The sequence below is a fragment of the Pinus tabuliformis genome, chromosome 8 (genome assembly GCF_031772625.1).
Source record: "Pinus tabuliformis cultivar Carrire ecotype Pingquan chromosome 8, CPIR1, whole genome shotgun sequence".
Lineage (NCBI taxonomy): Eukaryota > Viridiplantae > Streptophyta > Pinopsida > Pinales > Pinaceae > Pinus > Pinus tabuliformis.
In genome coordinates, this window is record NC_142294.1 from 1,971,915,144 (window position 1) to 1,971,938,586 (window position 23,443).

Below are 23,443 nucleotides of genomic sequence, written 5' to 3' on the forward strand. Positions count from 1 at the left end.
CATTTAAGTCCAAAAATGTTATCATTAGAAGAGATGTAAAATTTGATGAAAATATATCGGCCTGCGAGCCTAGTCCGGCGGATGTGCCACCTCTCCCTATCTCTTCTACTTTTGAAAACATTTCTTCTTCAGATGATGAAAGTGAGGATGACAATCCTCCCCCACCATCTCAGGATCCTCCTTCAGCTCCTCAGCTTCCAAAATGGGTTCTTGCCGGTGATCCTACAGATCAGCGACGCACACGTTCTCAGTTTGACAGGGCCTCTTCTTTACTGGCTCAAGCTCCAGTAAATTATGATCCTGATACTTTTGCAGAAGCTTCAGGCCATCTAGATTGGGAAGCAGCTATGAATGAAGAATATCATTCATTATTGGCAAATGATACATGGGATCTTGTTCCTCTACCAAAGGGACGAAAACTTGTTAGATGCAAATGGGTTTACAGAACCAAGTATGGACCAGATGGGAAAGTTGATAAACATAAAGCTCGTCTTGTTGCTAAAGGTTTTTCACAGGTTGAAGGCATTGATTACACTGAAACCTTCTCCCCTGTTGCCAAAATGAACTCTATCTGCCTTGTTCTTTCTCTTGTTGCCTCGTTCAAATGGGAAGTCCATCAGATGTATGTTAAATCTGCCTTCTTGCATGGGGACTTGCATGAAGAAATCTACATGGAACAACCCATTGGCTTCATAAAAACAGACTCCAACCTTGTATGTCGGCTTAAGAAATCCCTTTATGGTCTCAAGCAAGCTCCTCGAGCTTGGTATGCCAAAATGGATAGCTTTCTTTTAGAATCTGGCTTTTCTAGGTGTCATTCTGACAATATTGTCTACACCAAGAAAGTGGGCAAGTCTCTTATCATTCTTGTTCTTTATGTTGATGATCTTATCCTTATCGGTATTGATCCCAACCTTATAAACCATGTGAAGTCCAGCCTTAAAAAGAAATTTAAAATGAGAGACTTAGGACACTTACATTATTTTCTCGGTCTTCAAGTCTTGCAATTCAAGGAGGGTATTTCCCTTTCCCAGTCCAAGTATGCCTGTGATATTCTACGCCATTTTCACATGGAAGACTATAAGCCAGCCCCTTCTCCCTTCCAGTCTGGAGTCAAACTTTCAGTCACTTATATTTATCCTGAAGTTGATGCTACCTTATACCGTCAACTTGTAGGAAAACTTCTGTATCTAACCCATACTCGACCTAACCTTTCCTTTGTCGTTGGCCTTGTTGCTCGGTTTATGCAAAACCCACGTGAAATTCATTGGAAAGCAACTAAAAGAATACTTCGTTATGTTTGAGGTACAGTTCAGTTTGGGATTCATTACAGTGCCAAAGCATCTCCTCTATTGGTTGGTTTTGTTAACGCTCGAATTTGCCCCAGGCTGAGGAAGGCAAAACTCAAGGCAACATCAAACCACGCTCAGCCTCGTAGCTAGCCCTACGAGGACAGGAGAGGGCTCTCTCCGGGTCAATCTCGGAAAAATATAATCAATGGGACTCGAGATGACTGAAATTGTAACTAATCTTAGGCTAGGTATTAAGTGCAGAGGTTTAAAGGTAATTTTGTTAGGGTTTTTGTTGAATCAAAGGGAAAGGCAATTTTGGGTGCGGGGATGAGACACAGTTTCTGTAGAGGTCTGATTGGAGCAAGGTAGGCAATTGTTTTGATGCTTTAAAATCAGTGAGGTGAATAGATCAGACAAGTGAGGAGCTAAGGAGAGCAAGAAAACCTCAAGAGTTCTCCTTAAACATATGAAAACATAGGATATTAAACAAACTTAAAGGCAGAGCATTACAGATTATGAATTCTACCTTAACACTTTATTTGTTCAATTGTAGAAGATGAGAGAAGGAAATAAATACACATAACAAACTTACAAGTACTGAAAGAAGCACACCATCAAGACATAAAGCCACAAGAATTCCAAACAGTGCTGCAAAACTGTGGTCTTTCCTTTGCCAAAATGTTGAAGTAAAATGTACAATAAAGTCTCAAAGCCTCTTCCCCAAGAGTCCAACCCTGAAAATGACTAAGAAAATACATAATATAGGCAAGCTAACTCATTCCCTTGCCTCTAGGGGTCGAGCTCATCATCCTAGGAGCTGTTTCAACCAATTCTAAACAAAGCACTACAATCTAGGCAGTCAAAACAACTTGCCTCTATAAGATAGGAAACTGATTCATTCATTTAATTTTCACTTTTTAGTGAATGAATCTTCTAGAACAAGTAATAAAGTGTCAAAATTACATCATGTTTCATTAATTACATCAAGAGGAGTGAAAAATAACATCACAAGTCGAAATTGGTCAAACTGGCTTCGTTTCCTGAGTTGAAGATGAAAATTGTGCCAAAAAAACCCTGATGCGCCGCGCGCCTTTCCACCTGCATTCGGGGCACTTCCCGACATCCAAATTGAGCTCAGGTTGGCTTGTTGGAAAGCCCTGGATGTCTACTTTCCAACCCAAGTGGAATTTTCCAATTTGATGCCCATTTGCCCCTCGAAAAGTGCATTCTCGCAAGGCTACTTCCTGTGTGTCCAAAAAGGGGCAGTGAGGTCATTTTTTGCATGTTTTTTGACCTTTTGAGGACCCAAACCTTACTGAAATGCCTTGGCAATAGCTGAGCAGGTATATTTCATCATGACAAATCCAAAAATGCAAACCATTTGTGATTTGGACCTCCCAATCGTATGGGTCGCGCGCTACGCGTTGAGCCAAAAAACCTGTTTTTAGAGCCAAAAATTCAAAATTGACAAAATTTTCTCCAAATTCCTTGAAATTTGGGCTGGGGGTCCCCAATCAAGTATCATGCTCAGCCAAAGAGGCTTCGGCCAAAATCCGAAGACGATCAAGCTCCTTTTGTCTTTTTTGCTTCTTGACCGCTTTCTTCAATTTTGCCTTAAGACTCCTAATTCGCGCCTTGCAAACTAGGTTCCGGACCTTGTAATGCATAGCCATGTGTTTCAATAATGCATTGTCTCTATTGGCCTTTTTCAGCCATTCCTCCAAGTAGATGTTGACCCCCTCGAGATTAGCCTCTCGATCCTCATTTACCTGTTGCTCTAGAGAGGTGAACTCAATTTCTCTATGTTGGGCAGCTTGGCGATTCTCACGGATGTTTTGTAGCTCTATGATCACGTGCTGGTCCTCAAGCTGTTTATTTCGTTGCTCTAGATACCTGATATATTGGGTCTTCTCTGATTCTGAAGCTGTCTCATCATCATGAATACTAACAAAACCTGATGGCTCACCTAAAGGCCTCTCCTCATGCTTGGGCTTCTTGCCCTTACCCTGTACCTGCGGTGCTGCTGTCGAAAGCGAGGCCCCTTCCACACGAGGTGGAGATAACACTCGCTGTGCTGATGAAGTCAACGAGACCCCTTCCACCCCGGGTGGAGATAGTACTCGTCGTGTAGATGCAAATAATGCCCTGTGACCTCGCTGGTATGTCACATATGGAGAAGCACTTATATGCTCAGTCTCGGCCCTCGGGAATGCTTGGCTGGTGTGAAGGTGCTCCCTCATCATGAACTATCTCGGGAGGTGGCTGTAATGCTGCAAAGTAATCACGAGAGATGAAATCTTCCCAAGTAATGCCCTGCTGTGCCAACTGATGCATCACTACGATTTTAATCAGTGCATAATAATAGATGCTCTTATGTTGATGTGCTGGGCTCTTCCTTTGTACTAAAGGCACCATCCTCTCTATGTTGCGACACATGAAAAACGGAATGTTCATCATACGTACCCTTGTGAAATGCATCAACAAATGAACATGGTATGCATATAGACGTGAAAATCTGCCCTCGCAACTGAAATATCGGATGATGAGTTTCATCAATGGTGCATACTCATCTCTTAGGAATCTGAAAGGAAAAACTGCACTCAAATGTCTTATATAACCGGGCTTGATATATGGCTCATAGTAGAATCTGTCTAACTGCTGGCGTTTACTCCATTCCTCCCCTACATTTGGTATCCCAGTGGCCTGAGCAATAGTCTCGGGTGACAAGGTGAAATTCACTCCGGCAAGGTTTACATGACCACCCTGCAAATGTAGAACAAATAAACGGACTAGTTCCCGATGATGCTGGATTCGTGAGATCAGCTCACAGTATTCAAAACATGATTGATACCGAAAACAATCCATTGCAAGTGGACAAGCTTGCAATTGAGCCAAAGAAGTAGGCTCCTCCCTGACATGCTGACCACTTTTGCCACCTTTGTGATACCTCCTTGGCACATTTACCTCCGGGGTAGAATCACTATCATAATCCTGCTCATAAGCTGACTCGGTCTCTGATACGTCTTTGAAAACAAGATAGCTGGAATATATATGCTGATGTATAAACTGTGTGTACAATTGCTTGTAAACTGTTCTTTTGCTCTAAGAATGCTGTGACCAAGGGGACACAAATGCACAAGGGAATATTAGGACAGGGGAAGCATTAGGGAATCGGGAATTTGGAAATAAAAACAAGGGACTTAGAAAAGGGAAGGGAAATGATAAGGATATGTATTTTGTAATAGAGGTGAGGGACTAGGATTTTGAGGGATTATAGTGTAGGATGAAGCAGGGAATTAATGGGGAGAATAAGGGTGAATTTGGGAATGGAAATAAAGGGAAAGGGAGAAATAATGACAACCTTGGTTACACTCTGTTTTTGAAACCCTTACAGCAATTTCTACACTAAAACCCTACAGCAATTTCATTGACAAGGAGGGCTCTCCACTTGGATTTCAAAGGCAAACATATCATGAAACATTACATTTCTCTTTTAAAAACCAAGCACAAGTGATAGATGTGAGCCTACCTGCAATTTTGTGCGGAGAGGAGGCGAGTTCATGCACTTCTAACCAAATTTCGGGCTCAAAACCCTAGTGCGTCGCGCGCCTTACCCAACGCGTTGCGCGCCTCTGATGCGCTGCGCGCTTGTATTTTTGCACTGCAATTTCTTGCCTGATGCGCCGCGCGCTCCTGATGCGTCGCGCGCCTAATCCAACGCGTCGCGCGCCCCTAAAACTGCTCCAACTTACAAATTCACAACTTCGCTTTGGAACGATGCTCTTCACTCTTGGTATGCAAAATGAGTTGAAAATGTCATGAAATATCTTTATAAAGACTCCCTTTTGATTTTTGCTTGGTCCATGACCCATTTTGTGATGTTTTGTCGTTGACACTTTTTCAGGATTAATAGACTTCTGACCTTTTTGGTTTCCTCCTTAAATTTGATTGAAATTATGATTTTCTTTGCAATTTTTTTTTGCAGGGATAGCTATGATATGCTTTGGCAAAGGAGACCAAGGCTGCGCTTGGACATTTCGAGAACTGAAATTTTTGAAGATTTTTACAAAAATGAGATGACGACTTATCTTCAAAACAGAGTTTTGAAGAAAAGTCCTAATTTATCTGTATAATGATAAAAATTATTGAAGTAACCACCTATCGAGGACATCCCTCTGGCCTGCTGGTCTTCTTAGACTTTGCAAAACAAGATTGACTCAAACCCAAGACCTAATGACCAAAAACCATTATTATGACCCAAAAATTTGAAACAGGACTGTACATGACCTTTGTAGACTTGTTGTTATGAATAGACCTGAACCAGCAGTGCCAAGCAAGAGGGGAATCAGTAACACAACCATTCTGCCAGAGTTATGGCATGCTTGACGAAATGCAACTAAGCAAAACTGATGGGACACCTAAACATGACATGCAAAAAAGAGCTTTCATCTCTGACGGAGGGATAACTAGACCGACTCTAACAAGTTTCACTGATTCCGATTGGGCTGGTGACCCTGATGATCGGAAGTCTACTGTCGGTTATGTGTTCACTCTTGGTTCAGGACCTATTACATGGGCTTGCAAGAAACAAGGTGCCATTTCTCTTTCATCAGCAGAAGCAGAGTATCGTGGTGCCGTAGAAACTAGTAAGGAAGCCTTGCGGCTTCGTCAGATCTTGTCAGAGTTTGGCTTTCAGCAGCAACATCCGACTACACTTTGGTGTGATAATCAAAGTGCCATTCAACTATGCAAAGATCCAGTCCAACATCAGCGCAGCAAACACATTGAACTGCACATGCACTTCATCAGAAAGCCCATTCACGACCATGTTCTTGAAGTGCAATATTGTTCAACAGATGATCAAGTTGCAGACATCTTCACAAAGGCTCTCACAGAGGCGAAGTTCACTAAACTTCGATTTATGGTTGGAGTTCAGGAAGTTGTCACTAAGGGGGGATAGGCTCTAGTGCCTCCTTCCTTCTCCTATTGTGTCATATTTGTAAATCCTTCAATCCTATCCCAAGTTGTTCTTAAGGGGGGATGTTAGGATATTCGGACACATAGGAAATAGTTAAGTACAACTTGGTCTAGTATAGAATTAGGTATAGAGTTAGGTAAAGTGTGTTTCTTTACCTTGTACATTTTGTAACTTACAATCCGACGGTCACAATATGTAGTGATCCGACGGTTCATTCTCTCCTCGGTATTTTCGACGGTCGCGATATGTAGTGATCCGACGGTTCATTCTCTCCTCGGTATTTCCGACGGTCACGATATGTAGTGATCCGACGGTTCATTCTCTCCTCGGTATTACCGACACTTGATCCGTGGCTTGACACCCGATTGGTCCATGATTTCTATTTAAAGCGCATGGAGGGTCATTTGTAGGGAAATCCATCTATGAGAGAAGCTTATGTAAATTTTCATTCTTTTATTAATAAATTGCCTGAAGTGGCTGCGTTGGCTCAGGCCGTGGATTGTTTCCCTCTTTGAGGGTTTTAACCACGTCAAAAATACTGGTGTATTGATCTGCGATATGGTTGTGAGCGGTGTCCTTTGGTTTTTTGTCTGAGGAACTTACCCTGTAAATTCCTACAGTTTTTTATTTTTCCCTATGGTTTTAGGTTTTTGACCTAGTTTTTTTCAATTTTGCAATTTTAGGGCTTTTTAAACTATAGGACTTGGGTTTTACAATGGTTTTTGATTTCTCCCTATGGTTTTAGGTTTTTGATCTAGTTTTTTTCAATTTTGCAATTTTAGGGTTTTTTAAACTATAGGACTTGGGTTTTACAATGGTTTTTGATTTCTCCCTATGGTTTTAGGTTTTTGACCTAGTTTTTTTCAATATTACGATGCATATTTTTGTCGAATGGATCTTATGTTGGGTTTTTCTGCACAGGAACAGGGGCGATAGATACATTTAACGGTCAATACATGCTTGGTCCATATTGCGAAATTTTCCACAAGTCTTGTTTAAGCTCTTTTCCGACTTATAAAAGACGAAAAGATTGCCAAGTTTTTCCTTTTTGACTTGTTAAACAGAACAAAATGGCGGTCCGCTTTCAACTCTTTTCCAACCGTATAAACACGAAAAGATGGTCGGGCTTTTGTCGTTTCAAGCTCGTTTTTGGTTATGAAACATCATGTCTCTAATCATTTTTTTTACTTTTTCGGATCGGGAACACTAATTACGAAAAGTACTCCTTGATCGAAATGGTCAAGTGATTCTCTCGAGTATTGTTTTCTACTATTTCGGGCTCGAGGGACACAAACTTACGGAAAAGGGCCCCTTGGAGTTTTCTTTTCTGTGTCTTTTTCAAACTCTCTAAACATGAAAAAGCATAGTATTCAAAACTGGCCCAGCTAACCAGTTACCAGTCTAATCGACCGGTTAGCAGGCCCACTGGTTGGAACTGGTTAAAAAACTCGGTTAGACATCCTGTTTGGCCAAAAATTGGAGCTAACCGGTCCTAACCAGTTGGTTTAGGACGGAACCGGCCGATTTGTGGTCAAACCGTCGGTTTTGTCCTAAACCGGCCGATTTATTGCTAGGGCAAGTATAACCCCCACAAAATGCATTTTTGTGAGTTTTGAAGTTGTTGTTTTGAGGAAGATTTGGGGTTGTTTTCCTCCAAAAATAGTCCCTCCAAGACAAACATGCCTACCCTCTAATTTTCCTGACACATTTCAACCCTAACAATGTTGGCAATTAATGGTAATGTTAATTTCTTAAAGTAAAAGTGAAATTTCCTTTAATTTTCATTTTCATCCTTTTACTTAAATTTTTAACATTACCATGAAATGACTCAAGATGTTTGAGAGTGGTCTTGACCTCATTGGATTTCATATGGAGAAACTAGAATTTTAGATTTCACTCAAAATTCAACAGACTTAATGGTTTTCAGGATTTCATGTTTTGGGGGTAAACAATAAATGCAATCGGAGCTCCAAATGATGAGCAAAATTCCTAATCTAGATCCCATTGTGTTGGATGATATTGATCCAACATCGGAATGGGTGGAAGAGACTGAAGAACCTGTGTTTGAGGCTGATTTTGGTATTGACATGGCTTTAGCGGGGGATGAAGCAGATTATGTGGTGGCATCAGAACTAGGATCAGTAGCAGCATCAAGGGAAGGCAAAGAACCAATGGAAGGCACTAGTCATGCAGGTCGACAAACTCGTGCTTCCATTGGGTCCACTTCTATTGTTATTGGTGGCATTGATACTGAGGTTGCAGATCAGGTTGAGGCATTCTCAGACTCTGAACCAGATGATGTCTATGTAGCTCTTGATGATGATCTTGTGGCTAGTAGTGGTGATGAACTTGATGATTGATCATGTGTACACTATAGACTTGTAGTAGGCCAATGGCCTCATAGCTTGCAACATTGTTTTTGGACTTTATAGGCCATTTAGAGCCTCATTGCTTATGTATTTTGCTATTTTGTCGATGGTATGTATTGCATTCGGTGCCATTTTGACATATTCACCTTTACATGGTATATAAATGAACAAACTTTGCATATTTTGTCTCTATTGGCTTGGAATCATGGTTTTAAATCTGAAAAATAGTTTTGTTTCATTAAAATTTAATTATTTAATGTATTTTTCTAAAACCGGTTCGTTTAGACTAAACCAGTCTCGGTTAGATCGGTTCTGGCCAGTAAACCGGTTCATTAGGTGGGCCAGTCCAGTCACCGGTTCCGATATAAAAATTATGTGAAAAAGACTCCGAGTTTTACCTATGTCGGACTCGTTAAATCCTCGTCACCATGACGAGACCCGAGCTTCTCCTCCCTAGGGCTCGTTAAAATTTCACTAGGTTGGATTCGTCCGAAGGTCGAACTTATATCGCAAGCATATGTTATCCCCTTCAAGCTTGTTTTTCAAAAATAATTCGGGTACTCGCCAGCAATGGTGGGGGAAAAAATTGGAAATCTTCGTTGGTTACCTACGACAGCTAGTCACTCTTGAACATCGACACTTTTGCTTCTCGTCGGGTTTGGGATATCCTCACATCGTCATTGGCCTTCTGGGGTTTGGGTTGTCATTTTTGCCTCATTCCATTTGATCCTTGTTGTCTCCGTCAGACCTCCGATCCCTTGGTACCAAAATGCTGCCGCATTCCGGAGTCGTGTCGCCGATATGTTCAAGAGTATAATCCTTCTATAGTTCACACCCTTACCTCCTCCCCTGATTCTTTGTTTCACCATTCTCCTCTTGTTCCTTGTCTTGTGTCATTAATGAGGGGAACATTATGGCCCTCCTGCGACGGGTTGCTTCTTGTCGACACCAGTTCATTATCCAGGATGTCGATCTAGAGATCCCTTTCGGTACCTTGGAGCTTGCATGCCTCAATGGAAAGTTCTTCGCACTCGACGATAGACTTACATCATTGGTCTTCGATCAGGTGATTCCACGAGTGTTTGATTCCAGATCTTTCTTCATAGTTAGTGGATTGTACTGGCATTGAGAACCATTGACATTACTAGTGGTCTCTCTTGCGCTTGTTAACGGTTTACATCATTGACCTGTAATCAAGTGATATTCTATCATGCTCGACTTCAGCACATCTGTTCAAATGTTAGAAATTGTACTATGATTGGTTGGGTTTTAAGACCCCGGACTCAGATTACATATGTCTGGGTTGCGTGGATTGGTTCGTGATTGCATACATGACTCTTTGTTTGGATGGCTGCGACCATACCTCTATCTTTATATATGGTCTTATCGAATGGGTGGCTGCGTCCATACCACAAACAAAGTTTCATATGTCTTTTGGATGGTTGTGCCCGTGCTTAGACTACATGTATTTCACTATTAGAGATATTAGTTGTACTTATGCCTGCAGGTTATGCGTGATGGTGTTCCAATTCGGTTATGTTTTCGTAAAGCATTTCACTCCTCCCACTCTCTCGAGTGTCATGCTTTAGGGGGCATTTGTTACACAGTAATTTGTCACTGACCTCATCTCAGTCCCCGAGCAACATCTCCGCTGTCATACATCAAATAAACATGTCCATATCTTCCCACTCATTCAAGAAGATTAAACAAGTGCTCTCTAATACTGAAGATTGACCCTTTTGCCTATGTTTCTGCATTGTCGCAAGTGAGCCCCTTTTTGTCTGCGATGATTCTCTGTCCAGAACTGTGTCGTTGCGATGTCGTTGCAGGTGTACACGTGTTTCCTGTGACGGTCGAATTTTAGGGCTCGGTGCAAGTCCTCAAGATATTTCTTGTGACGATTGGTCTGAATGCATTGCTTCCTTGCGACGTCGTCGCTAAGCCCTAGTGTATGACTTGCGACGATCCAGATTTGGCGAATTAGTTCAAGCAGTTGGCCTTCTGGGTGATTCTAGAACTGGTTGTTGGGTCAAGTTGGTTCGCCTTTCCTCCTCTGGGATGGTGGTTCCACCTTTTGAGAAACCTCCCTTGAGGATAAGCTCCCTCTCCCTCATTTTATGGAGGCTCCTCCTCTTATAAAAGCACTCCCCATTGCTATGATCAGCTAGTTCTTGGTTTTTGGATTGGAGCAAATTAGCTAGCTTTGGTGTGAGTTTGATAAGTTTGCAGTGTGAATTGCTGATAGTTTAGCAATTGGTTGTGGATTGCCTTAGCCTTGTATTAGAGCTTGTGAGTGAGAGAGAAAGTTATCATCCATTTGGGAGAAACAAACTGGCTGGACCCTCCGAGAAAGCTTGCAATGTCAAGGCTTGGTTGTAAGCTTTGTTTTTTATTTATTTTAATACAGTCAATGATGATTTCGTATGTCTTGTGTATAATATACTGGATAGCTTATGGTTCCTTGACTCTATAAGTAAATATATCATTGTTTTTCTCGATTACGTGTTCTATTGTTCTCTTGTGTTATTTCAGGTTGATTGCTCATTGAGGAGAAGGAAACGATAGCTGGAGTGGCGCAATGAAAGCTTCATCGAACACCGGTTTGAGGTAGGCTTTCAACAATGACTATTTAAGGAAATTGATTATTGTTTTGTTTGGCTGCGACTAGACCTACTCTAGGGCTAGAGGGGTTGCCTCTGTTCGCAGAGGGAACATTTCCTACTTCACAGTACCTCAAGGATCCTGCCCCTCATCGCTTGTAGTCCGTCTGACTACAACTCGATGTCTCCCCACTTGTTTTCTCGAGGTGCATGAGCACTCATGGCACAGTCATCATCAGTCTCCACTTCCTTCTCCGCCTTAGTCGACACAACCTTGGTCTCAGAAGCCTCTCCCTTGCTCTTCTTCCTAGGACACTGGTTCGCATAGTGACCCAGCTCCCCACAGTGGAAGCATTTGACCTTGGAGAGGTCCTTCATCCATTTCTCCTGCTTTCCCTTAGATGCTAGGGCAGCATCCACCTCCTCCTCCTTGATTTTGATCCCTTGCCACTGCTTCCTGCCTTGCTCAGCGTTCTGATCTCTTCTTGGCGAAGAGCCGCCCACATATCCTCCCAATTGGAAGGGTTTGCCTGCCAAGTATGCTCTGGAAAAACACTTCCCAGTCTTCTGAGACTGCGTTCAGGGTTGTTCTCACCATCAATTCTTGATCCGGCGTGGCTCTTATAGAAGTCAGTTGATCCCAGATCTCCTTTAATCGACTGAGGAAGGGGTCGATCTGTTCTCCCTTCTGCATTTGGTATGACCACAACTGATTTTCTAGTAACATCCTTCTCTGCATAGAAGTATGTTGGTACAACTTCTTTAGGGCCTCCCACATCTCATTTGCCTTGTCCTTTTCGGCAATAGGTGGTACTACATGGTCCTTGAGCCCATCAAGAATGATGCTCTTGGCCCTCGCCATTGCCTCCTCGTACTTGTCGTTGTCAACTGGGATTGCTATCGTCCTCAAGGCGAAGTGCTTGACATGATTCCTGTCTACAACAGATAAGATTTTGGCCTTCCAAACTACGAAGTTTTAGGCTCTGGCCAATGTGCCCTGGCCTCTTACCCCGTTCACTGCCATCTCGCTGCTCCCCTACTTCTCTCCTGGAAGTTCTTAATGTGACTCCCTCCGAGCCTCAATTTCCCTCCTGGAAACCCTTCTACCAATGTCGAGATGCCCCCACTCCAATCATTAGTGCAGTTGCACCACTGATCCGGATTTCTCGGCTAGAAATCCTCGGTAGCACTCCCTCCTCCTTGGCCTTGCCCTGCTAAGTACTGTTCTGACTACAGTTCCCCACCAGATCCACTCTGCAACTTACCCACAACCTCCTAAACCCCAACAAACTGAAGGTTAGAGCTCCTAGGCTCTATGCAATCAGGTGCTCGCTGAAATGCTCCCCTAGCCAACTGTGTCAACCCTCCCGGTCTCCGCGTGAGCCTTTTTTGCCCTCCTCAGTCTCTGCGTTGACCTCTTCCTTGCTCAATCTTGATGACGCAGGCACTGTGTCACCCCTTCCTTGCTACTACTATGCTAGGAACAACTTCTGTCACTCGAGACAACTATTTTCTGCTGCTGCTTCTTTGCTTGGCTGATGTCCTCAGTTTTCCTATGATCTGCAACCACGCTCTGATACCATGTTGGAATTTCTAAGTCTAACTGTTAGAAACCCTTCATGTACTTTACTGATTTATTCCTACCTACTTGTTCTGTTAATTAACAAGTTATTTACCATGTAAATACTGGAAATAAATACAAGTACATGCTCAACACATTACAGATCATCAATTGAAGGAAACAAAACAAGGACACAAGTGACACCGTTGTTTTGGGACCAATGTCCTTGGAAAAACCCAATGCGGGAAAACCAATGCAGCTATCTGAGGGTTTTATAATTATGCAGTTTCTGAATACAGTCTGGGTGCCAAAACCGGCTCGCCCAACAGAGAATAATCTTGGTAGTAGTACCTCTCAATCGGGGATAGATGTTTCGGCTGAAACCCAGGATAATCATTCCGACAGCTTTACAGCTCCAATCTGCCCCATGAAACCGCACCATCAGCCTCTAGGGACAGCGTCAACCCTTTCTGGCCCAGCGTTTGCCCAGCGTCACTCTAGCTTGGCATCCGTCAGCCTCTGGAGGCATTGTGTCAGCCCTCTAGCCCTCTTCGTTACCCACGCTGGCCCTTTGAGGCACTGCGCAACTCTTGGTTGCCTCTGCGTGAGCCCTGGATAGCTCTGCGTGAACCCCTGGCTGGTTATGCATCCTTCACTCTCAACTACTACGCTGATCCTCCTAGTGCTATCTCTGCCTCTCTGCTTCTGTATTCACTGCCCTTCATTTGCAACTTTGATCACTCTCTCGACTTCCTCAGCAAACCCAGACCCAGAAAGTCGAAATCTTGATCAACTCGGTGTGTTTTCTAACTGACCCTCAAGCCTCCTCTTATACTTTTCTCGTTGGTCTATCAATGGCCAAGATTAAATCTCTAATCAATGGCTAAGATTAGATTTGGCTTGATACATGAATTTTAGACCATTCTAACTCAATTTTATATTAATTCAAATTAATCTTTTATTTTTTCTATGTTTAGACTTAGGAACTCCATTAAAAATACTAATTATTTTAATATCTTCCAAACTGGTTAGATTCTGCCCAAACCATTTCTGGGTCTTGGAGATCTCATGTGCTATAACCTTTACATCAATTGTGATGACTAGAGCACATTCAATGCTACCCCAAATCAACGGTCGCACAGACAGAGTGTATATCAAAATTGCACAGTGGTTGGTGGGCAATATGGCCAGACATCAGTAGCGTGACAAGAGATGATATAGAGAGAGTGTTGTGGCGGGGTGTGTGACACTATCACATCCTTCCTCGCTAAGAGGGAGTGTTAGTTTTTGTAGCATCGGATGTGTTCTAGCCACGAAATTTGGTGGAGAGGCTAAAATACATAAGATCTCTAGAACCCAGAAATAGTTGATGAAAATTCTACCTAGAAGTGAATTAATTAGATTATTAACCAGTTTTTAAATATTTCCTAAGTCTAAACTTAAGTAATATGGTTAATTAATAAGTATTAATTAAGTCAAGGAGAGAATCATCTAGAAACTCACAAAGATTGATCCAAAGATAATCCTAGCCATCGATTATGTTTTAATTTTGGTCGTTGCAACTCCAACAAAGGATTATAAGAGGAGGTCGATGTGGTGATGGAGAATACACTCGAGACACTTGAGCAGTTCGATTTTCAGAGTAGCAACAATCAATTGTCAGAGAAAGCTAGAGATCAAAGCAGTGAGTGAGAGGCAGAGACAGTGAGAGGAGGCATTCCAAATCCAACGAGTACATTTGCAGAGAGGCAGAAGAGCCACAGAGACGCTGACGCAGGGGAAGCACGACAACTTCTAGAGGCAAGATCGATTTGTTGAGAGGGAGAGACGTCTTTAGTTCCAAAGGCCGAGAAGGAGTCCCAGAGTGTCGAAGAAGCATCTTTCTAGCCAGCAGAAGACATAACAACTTCATCAAAGACCAGTCAAAGGCTTGACATCCAGTAGGTTGTGCAGAGGCTGACGCAGAGGGTCAAAGCATCGAGTTTCTGAAGGCAAGTTGTGCCGGGAGATTGCCTGTGGGGTGAGGAAAATTCCTCACTAAACTTTTGCCAGTATTTTTATCTATAGGATTGTTAGATTTTGCCATCCAGTTGTACTCGGAATTTCTCAATGCTGCATAATAATAAAACCCTCAGCTGTTACACCAATTTTCCCAAGTTGGCTTTTTCCAGGGAATTTTGTCCAAAAATAATTTTGTTATTTTTATGTGTATGCTAGCATTTCTCAGCTTCTAGCGTTTATTTTTCTGTAGAATTTTATTTGTTAAGGTTGCTGTGTATTTATTTCGATATTTGTCATAGTAGATAACTTGTTAATTAATTAACAATTAGGAGAAATAATATCAGTGGCTGCAATAAGATTTTAGTTTGGAATTTTTAGAGGACACAAATCTAGCTTTATATTTTTCAATATTGCCATCAACACCATGTTTAATTTTATATAGCCATTTAGAAGACAGAACATCATTATGAATGTGGACTCATATTCTTCAGCCATTGCATCTTTCCACACTTGAGCCTTCACGACTTCTTCAAAAGTGCATGGTTCAACTTGAATAATGTTGCTCATGGCTACAACATATCCTTGGAACCGACATGGTTTCTTGCTTTCTTTGAAGGTTCCTCGAGGAGCAACATGTTTATCAACATCTTGAAGGGTGTCACAAAGCCATATCGTCTCTTTCCAGCACATGGAGAAGGATCCAAGGAGTCCATGGAATCCATGGGTTCATCAGCAAGATCAGGCTCAATCTCAGCATCTTCTTGTGCATCCAAGGCATCATCTTGTCTTTCAACATTAGCAGGAGGAGTGTCTATGGCTTTGCAAAGAGTTGCATCTTCATCATATGTTATATCTCTGCTAAACTCTATAGTTCTTTTACCAGGCACATATATTTTGTAAGCTTTAGAATTTTCATAATAACCAACAATCATATCTTTCATACCTAAAGCTTCTAGCTTGGTACTCTTTTCCTTTGGCACATGAAAGTAGACAGGGCAATCAAAGATCCTTAAGTTCCCATTTTGTTATGGTTTATATGGTATGGTGCTTTCTTTCTTGATTCCAACTTCATTGCAAAAGTATTGAGCTCTTTTCCATTTCATGTCCACTCAAGTCATGGGATGGCTCGACATCTTCCTCAATATGGTGATGAGGCATGTCTTGCTTTCTTTTCTAGATGTGAGAGAGAGGCTCCTTCATTATCCTTGCACCAACTTCTTGTTGGAGTTTACTTTTCCTGCACTATTCTGCACCTTAGTATCTTCAAGATTTGTTTTTCTTGATCGCATCATTATCAAGAAGTTCGTGAAAGAGTCATTCAAATACTCATGCAGGAAGAATAACCAGTGATCTATAAAGCTAAATCTAAACAAGAGTAGTGACACAAAGAAACAACATAAGACTTGAATTTTTATGTTTATTTTTATTTTTAATGGGAATTGAAGGATGTTGTTAGTTCCCTCTTGATCTGACCTCTATAGATTATCACTATCCATAAGTCCTATGTCATTGGCAGAAGAAATGCATCTTCTTGAACACCACTTGGCAAACTCCATCGTGATCCACTCTAATCTCAGGTATTCCGGAAACCATCTTTCTCACATGAGGTAATGCTTTATAGTGAAGATGAGTAAATTTTTGGTGCCACAATTTATATTGATGATTATTTATCATGAATCAATGCATGGATAGGTCTTCCATTGATTTTATACAGATCATCAAATCTTGATCTTAAAGTAAAGGCAGTAATAATAATTATACATATTGACTTCATTGATTGCAATGATATTAGGGTAGTTTAGAAAACTATCATTCCACCTTTTGCAAAAGTCATGATTCTTACATACAACCACTATTGTTAGCGAACTCTGATATAAAAATTAGCAAAAGCCATAAGATTATGACCTTTCTTATATAATGTGAGAGAGTCAAAACCCCCAATTTTTCAGCATTCAATTTCTATTAATTATTCTTTCATAACCTTTTAGGCATTATACTTTTTTTCAAAACAACACTTTCTTACACATGCATTAACAGAAGTAAAACTACTTTTTACTTTTACATGCATCAACAAATAGCAAAACCACTACTATTAAACACATGCAACACCTTAATTATTATCTGCTAATTTACTATCATATCTTGGGTTCCTTGAAATCTTGGAAGAAATTATAATGTAAAATTTCAACAGAAAAATTTCAGCACCAAATAGAAAAGGAACAAGAGATATTTCAGTTGTAAATGAGATATTTCAGTAGCAAAAGGGAAGAGAAATTTCAGCAGAAAATGAGCAGCAAGTACAAGGAACAACAACAGATATTTCAGCGGAAAGAGAGTTGCAAATGGAGCAGATGACAAGAAATATTTTAACAGAAAAAGAACTAGAAATAAAGTGGACAACAAGAGATATTCTAGCAGAAAAAGAGTTGCAAATGGAGCGGACAACAAGATATATTTCAGCAGAAAGAAAGCTGGAAATGGAGCTTCTCTTCACTAATCCTCTGATACCATGTTAAAATTATGATGTTCTATGCTGCAACAATTACTTATTCCAAAACTTATTTCTTCTGCAATATTAATTAAGCAATTGTAGATAGAACATACACCATATAAACCACATTCAAAATAGAAGATAGCAAAGAACACAAGTAGACACAGAGAATTTAGGTCCAATGACCTGAGAAACCCCACAAGGGGAAAACCCATCTAGATTCTTTTTCTATTAGAAATCAAATGTTCAGCAGAGATACAGAGTACAATGAGAGATCAAGAGAACGAGTAAGTTCACCCATATCTGAAAAAGTTGTAGCATGAAGATCACTAGTAGCAACAACAGTTGCACACACTGAATCAACCTTCCCTTCAACAGAATCAACACTAAAACACTGAAGCACTGAATCAACCTTGGCTCACCAAGTTTTGTTCTTACTCTCCAAGTCTCTCTCTCACAATCTTCTTCAACTCTCTCCAACTCTCTCTCAAGTTTGAATTCTTCTTTCACAACACACAAATAATGAGGGGAGAAAGAATGAGACACATTATATATAGGAGCAATGATTCCATGCCATAAAGGAGGAGTAACTTGCATGCCAAAAGGGAGAGTAACATATGCCCATTTAGGAAATGTAACCCATGCCATTAAGGTGGTACGCATGTCTTTGTAAATTATGTTCTTAAGAGAGTGTAACATATGCATTAAAGAGTGCGTAAGAGGAATCTTTTATGACATGCTTTAATGAAAGCGTAAGAGTGTAAGAGGAATATGCCATGCCAATAATAAGAGTGTAAGAGAACATTATTGAGAGCCATGATTGAGTGACTTGAATTTCTTTTTAATAATAATATACGAGTATCATAAGAATAAAAATAATATAATATTAATGACAATATTGATGATTAAGTCGAAAATGAACTATTAGGATTGGTTGATGATCAAAAGGGATTCTCCATCAACAGTACTTGATTACCAATTGATGCAAGGTGATTTACTATTTTTGGAAATGCATACTTGAGACTTTCTATTTTTAGAAATGCATCCCTGAACTGCCAAATTTTCAATGAACACCATTTCTACATAGTGTTAACATTGAATTGGGATCTAAAGACATACTCATGAACATAGAATTATGTCAATCACCATTTCTACATAATGTTAACATTGCATTGGGATATGAAAATATAGCCACCAATTGTTAAATGAAGATTTGTTTATTTCCTACCTTTTAGTGTTCAAGAGTCAGTTTTGTCAATATAGTTAACTTTGGAGTTAATTATTGATTAGCTAAATCAATACTATTTTAATTATCCTTATTATACCAACAAATAACAATGCTATTATATTTTTCCTAATTAATCCTTCAATTTTTATTAAAATGAAAACACTTTGTTTGATAAACATAACAAAACCTTTCATTAAAACTTCCCTTTACTAAAATTTTATCTGTAACTGATATTTAGTGGACACAGTAGTAATATATTTATCCTAAATAATCCTTTAATTTTTAATAAAATGCTAACACTTTGTTTCATAGACATAAGAAAACCCTTCATTAAAACTTCCCTTTACTGAAATTTTATCTGTCTAACTGAAATTTAGTGGACACAATATGCCTAAGTTACCAGGATTCGGACACAGATACAGATCCAGATACGGATTTGCTAGATTTTTTAAAATCCAGGATCCAGATAGGACAATGATACCTTAAGTACAAAAAAATATAATAATATTTTTTAAATTAAAAACAAAAACACTTTTAGAGTGCAAAAATCAAATCCATTTATAAATCACAACATCTAAAGCTGAAACCATTAGATATATTATAACTCTAAAATCAAATCCATTTATAAATCACAACATCTAAAGCTGAAACCATTAGATATATTATAAATATGAAGACTGAAAAATAGCTGAAACCATTAGATATATTATAAATATGAAGACTGAAAAATGAAATGATGCTCATGCAATGGACTCCACAAAACATGATTGAGATCAAACCCACTAGACTCAACTCAACACAAACCCACATTGGCCAGAGGGTAATTGTTGACTTGTGACTCAGCAAATTCCCAGTGGTCAACTTGGCAAAGACCATGTCACTATAAAAACATAAGAAAACTTAATAGTAAACACCCAAAATATCGGTAGGAAAACTTAAAAGCAACTCTAAGGATCCCCGACCTTACAGGAGCTAAGGGACCAGCAATCGATTATAATTTATGACTCTACACTTGACACTACAAAAATTCAATAAAATAAATCGAATTCCAAACCTATGGTGGTGAATCATCCTCTGTACTATTGCCTGGTGATTCGTGAATCGTCCCCTACGTTGTTGTTGTCGTTGTTGAATCCTCTCAGTCTGTCGCTATCCTTGTCCCAATGGCCGACAAACTTATAGAAAACTTTATGCTGCGGACGCTGTTGTCTCAGTTTGTCACTATCCTTGTGCCAATGGCCAACAAACTCACAAAAAAAGACAATGGGGGACTGCACATGCAATTAAGCCCAAAAAAATTCCTAAAACTAAAGTGAAACAAGTAAAAACCACGTTGAACAAATGTTGAAATCCAAATTTTACATGGGATCCGTTTCCCTGGCGAGGGATCCGTTTCGAGCAAACAAAATTTCTCCACGTGCTGGTTCTTGGACGGATCTGGGCGGATCCAGATCAGATCCGTGGATCCTGGACCTCAAGGTGACGGATCCAGTAACATGGCAATATACTTTAAAGGATGTCTCATTGGATTTAAATGTATACCATTCAGTTTTAAATTTCAATTAGGAAAAAAAAGTTTGATATATTTTTCAAATTACTTTTAAATTGGATTTTGTAGTTTCAACGGTTATTTTTTTTAACACGTGGTGAATTATTTGCAAGTCGGATATACTAAGATCTTATGATTTTAGCAAGAGCAGACTCGTGCCGCCAAGGCGGGGGTGGGGAATCTACTCCTTTAGCCGTCACCATAGCAAGTCAATGTATTCAATAAGATTTGAACCACGGTCTCTTGAGCTTCGCCCAAATAGACTTACTGTCAAACCACACATCACTGTACTAGTTTCAATGATTATATCATTCACTTTCTAGTTTCAATTAGGACTAAAAACTTTAATATGTTTTTTAAATTGACCATTAAATTCGATTGGATTTCGTTTCAATCAGGGATATGTTTCTTAAATCGACTATTAAATTGGATTGGATTTAGTTTCAATTAGGACTAAAAACTTTACAATAAATTTAGTTTCAATCGGTACTAAAACCTTTACTCCATATTGTGTAGGTTGATATATTTTTTAATTGGCTCTTAAATAGGATTGGATTTTGTAGTTGTTTTTGTTTTCCCTTTTTTTCCTATCATACACCTGACAAAGTATGAAAAATGTTTAAGAATTTATGTCATAAATATTGAAAATAAATTATTTTAGTTTTTCAAAGGTACGAAAGGCTATGGTTGGATTTTGAAAGGTATGAAAGATTTTATCTACAACAATTAGTCTAATATGTTTTTCTACATGATTATATTTGTATAAATGAGATATATTTTTTTATGTACATAATTTTGATTATTTATTTTCTTTCTTTGTTTTACTATAATTGAAAATAATGCATTTTACTTATTTATATAATCACTCTTTATATTTATAAATAGTATATAAAAAGGTATTTTTAAGCTTTTATATTAAATATTAGCGTACATTTATATTAAATCTGGTTTTTTAAACATTAAAAAAATCAAATTTTTTTAAATGCAAATAGTTTTTTCATTTAATTCTATATCATCTATTAATTCTAATTATTTTCATATTAAATGATAAAAGAATTACATTTTAAAAAATTTACTATTTTGTTACTTGATATTTACAGATTTAAAATTCTATACTATTTTATTTGTTTAATATATTATGTGTGTATTTAGGTCCATGATTTCTAATTTGTTTATTTTTTACTATTTTGTTACTTGATATTTACAGATTTAAAATTCTATACTATTTTATTTGTTTAATATATTATGTGTGTATTTAGGTCCATGATTTCTAATTTGTAAATTTTTAATATATATTTTTATTTTATGAATGTTACTGTATTTATTATTTAATGTTACAATATCTCCCTTACTAAATTGTAAAACACCTAGGGGAGAGATTCCTAATGTTGTGTAGGGACCAGTAATTGATATAGTACTGGTCCCACTAAACCTCCATAAATTGAGACTTTTGAAACCAATATTTATACAAAAATAAATAACATTAAGTATAAATAAGTATTAGTTTATGTCCAAAATTTCGCCATACATTGACTGGGCCCACAACTGTCCATAAATAGTATTTTACTACTTAAGATTGCAAACCGTATTGACCCAACTAGAAAACAACTAAAACCATAAAGGCTTCCAAAATGGTCTATTCCAGAAGTACAAAGCAGCAGTCAATTCAACCCCCACTCATCAGAACTGCAGCTTTGCATCCCAAATAAATATGCCTACCTGCACATAACAAAAGGGAATGTATGTCAGTCATAACTGTTGTGTTGTTCAACAACTAAACACCCTATGTTCAATAAATGACACCTAACCCAATAACATTTAAACCCACTTTGTTCAATAAATGACACCCAGACCCAATAACTGCAATAAATGACAGCCAACTCACTCTATTTCTCATTAAAGCAGATCAAAGCACATGGATCAACAAATAACCAATTCCCAACCATTAGATCACATCAAATTAAATCTAGACCACACATTCAAAATTAAGCCATTGCAATCCATGTGCATTCAGCGACCAATTAAATTCAAGTGCCAAAAACTATAAAAGAAGTCCACCCACTGTTGAAGTTGCATCTTATGCTTTCAAACTATTCAACAAACTTGAAGACAACATCACAAAACAGTTGCCAATATATCCAGGCTAGTTATATCAATTACAACTCATTCTTCTTACAGTTCTGTTTTCATTTATCAAAGTTCTTACAGATTCAGTGTCACTTTCATGAAAATAAACGCACAACCTATAGTTCTATTTCACAATTCACCTATTTCTATTTCTATGTTCAGACTTATAGACATATTGATGCGCCTAGCGAGATTTTATTTGCTTGGTGTGCTTGGCAAGAAAATATAGACATCATGCAAAAATATGTAGGAACATGATCAACTCAATTGAAATTTGATGGACTAATTCCGTGAGCTACTATCCAAAGATAGATAGGTTAGAAGACTTGCGAATAACGGATTCCTGCCACGATTTAATGCAGTGCTTCAGTAACATCGACTCTGTTCAAACGACCTACTGTAATATCCTAGGTTACTATAACTTGTAGTTACATTCTCTGTTCCTAAAACCTAGAGTTACTAGGGTTTAAGTTAGTGAGTGAAATTCATTAACAGGTAGGTTAATACTGAAATCTACTTTAACATGACCTGTGAACAAGAACCAAAAATGCAACCCATGGACCATCATTTTACAAAAGACTGCAGTTACCGTCATCATCTCAGCTCGCAATTCCACTTAAAAGTCTACCATATGCTAACCCCCAATTAATGGGTCAAAATGTTTCGTTACAGCCGCCATGAGAACTAATGCCTAAGAGAGATTACTTGAAAAGCATAATGAAATGACTACTACTTAGCCAGATCCCATAAATATGTCGATCAGGAAAATAAAATTGAAGTTACCACGCAAATCCTGGGACTCGTTTCTGTAACCGAAAACCTTGTATGAGGCAAAAAAATTGTTGTGGTGGCAAAGTTGTGATCAAGAGTGCTTCAGGGGGTCTCGAGTTGGAGCCTTGGTCAAATTAAATACCATGCTTGGTTTGGGCAATGATAACTCCTTGATAGCCAGAGATCCATTTCTGGAGAAGTGCATCCTTACAGAAAACAACAAAACAATATTTTAAGTAGTCAAACCGAACAAGAGCTCTGTTGGGAAATGCATAACAAAACCAATCAATATAGTCATGGTATTTTAAGTGTAAAGACAAGCTATCAAAACAACAATCACTGATAATTTTGAAGACATACAACAAAATGATTCTATATATTTGATTTTTCAAGGATACTAACATACATGTTGATAATTTCCTGTAATAAAGCAGAAGTATTTTTGCCTTGTATGAGAGAATAATTTACAAATATTA

The 23,443-nt window shown here is 38.9% G+C and overlaps 1 protein-coding gene across 7 annotated transcripts in view; it reads left to right on the forward strand.

Annotated features, from left to right (window-relative positions):
- The window catches only part of LOC149244349 (putative CoA ligase CCL8), a 452,203-nt gene that overhangs the window by 419,639 nt on the left and 9,121 nt on the right, over positions 1-23,443 (forward strand). The window lies entirely within an intron of this gene.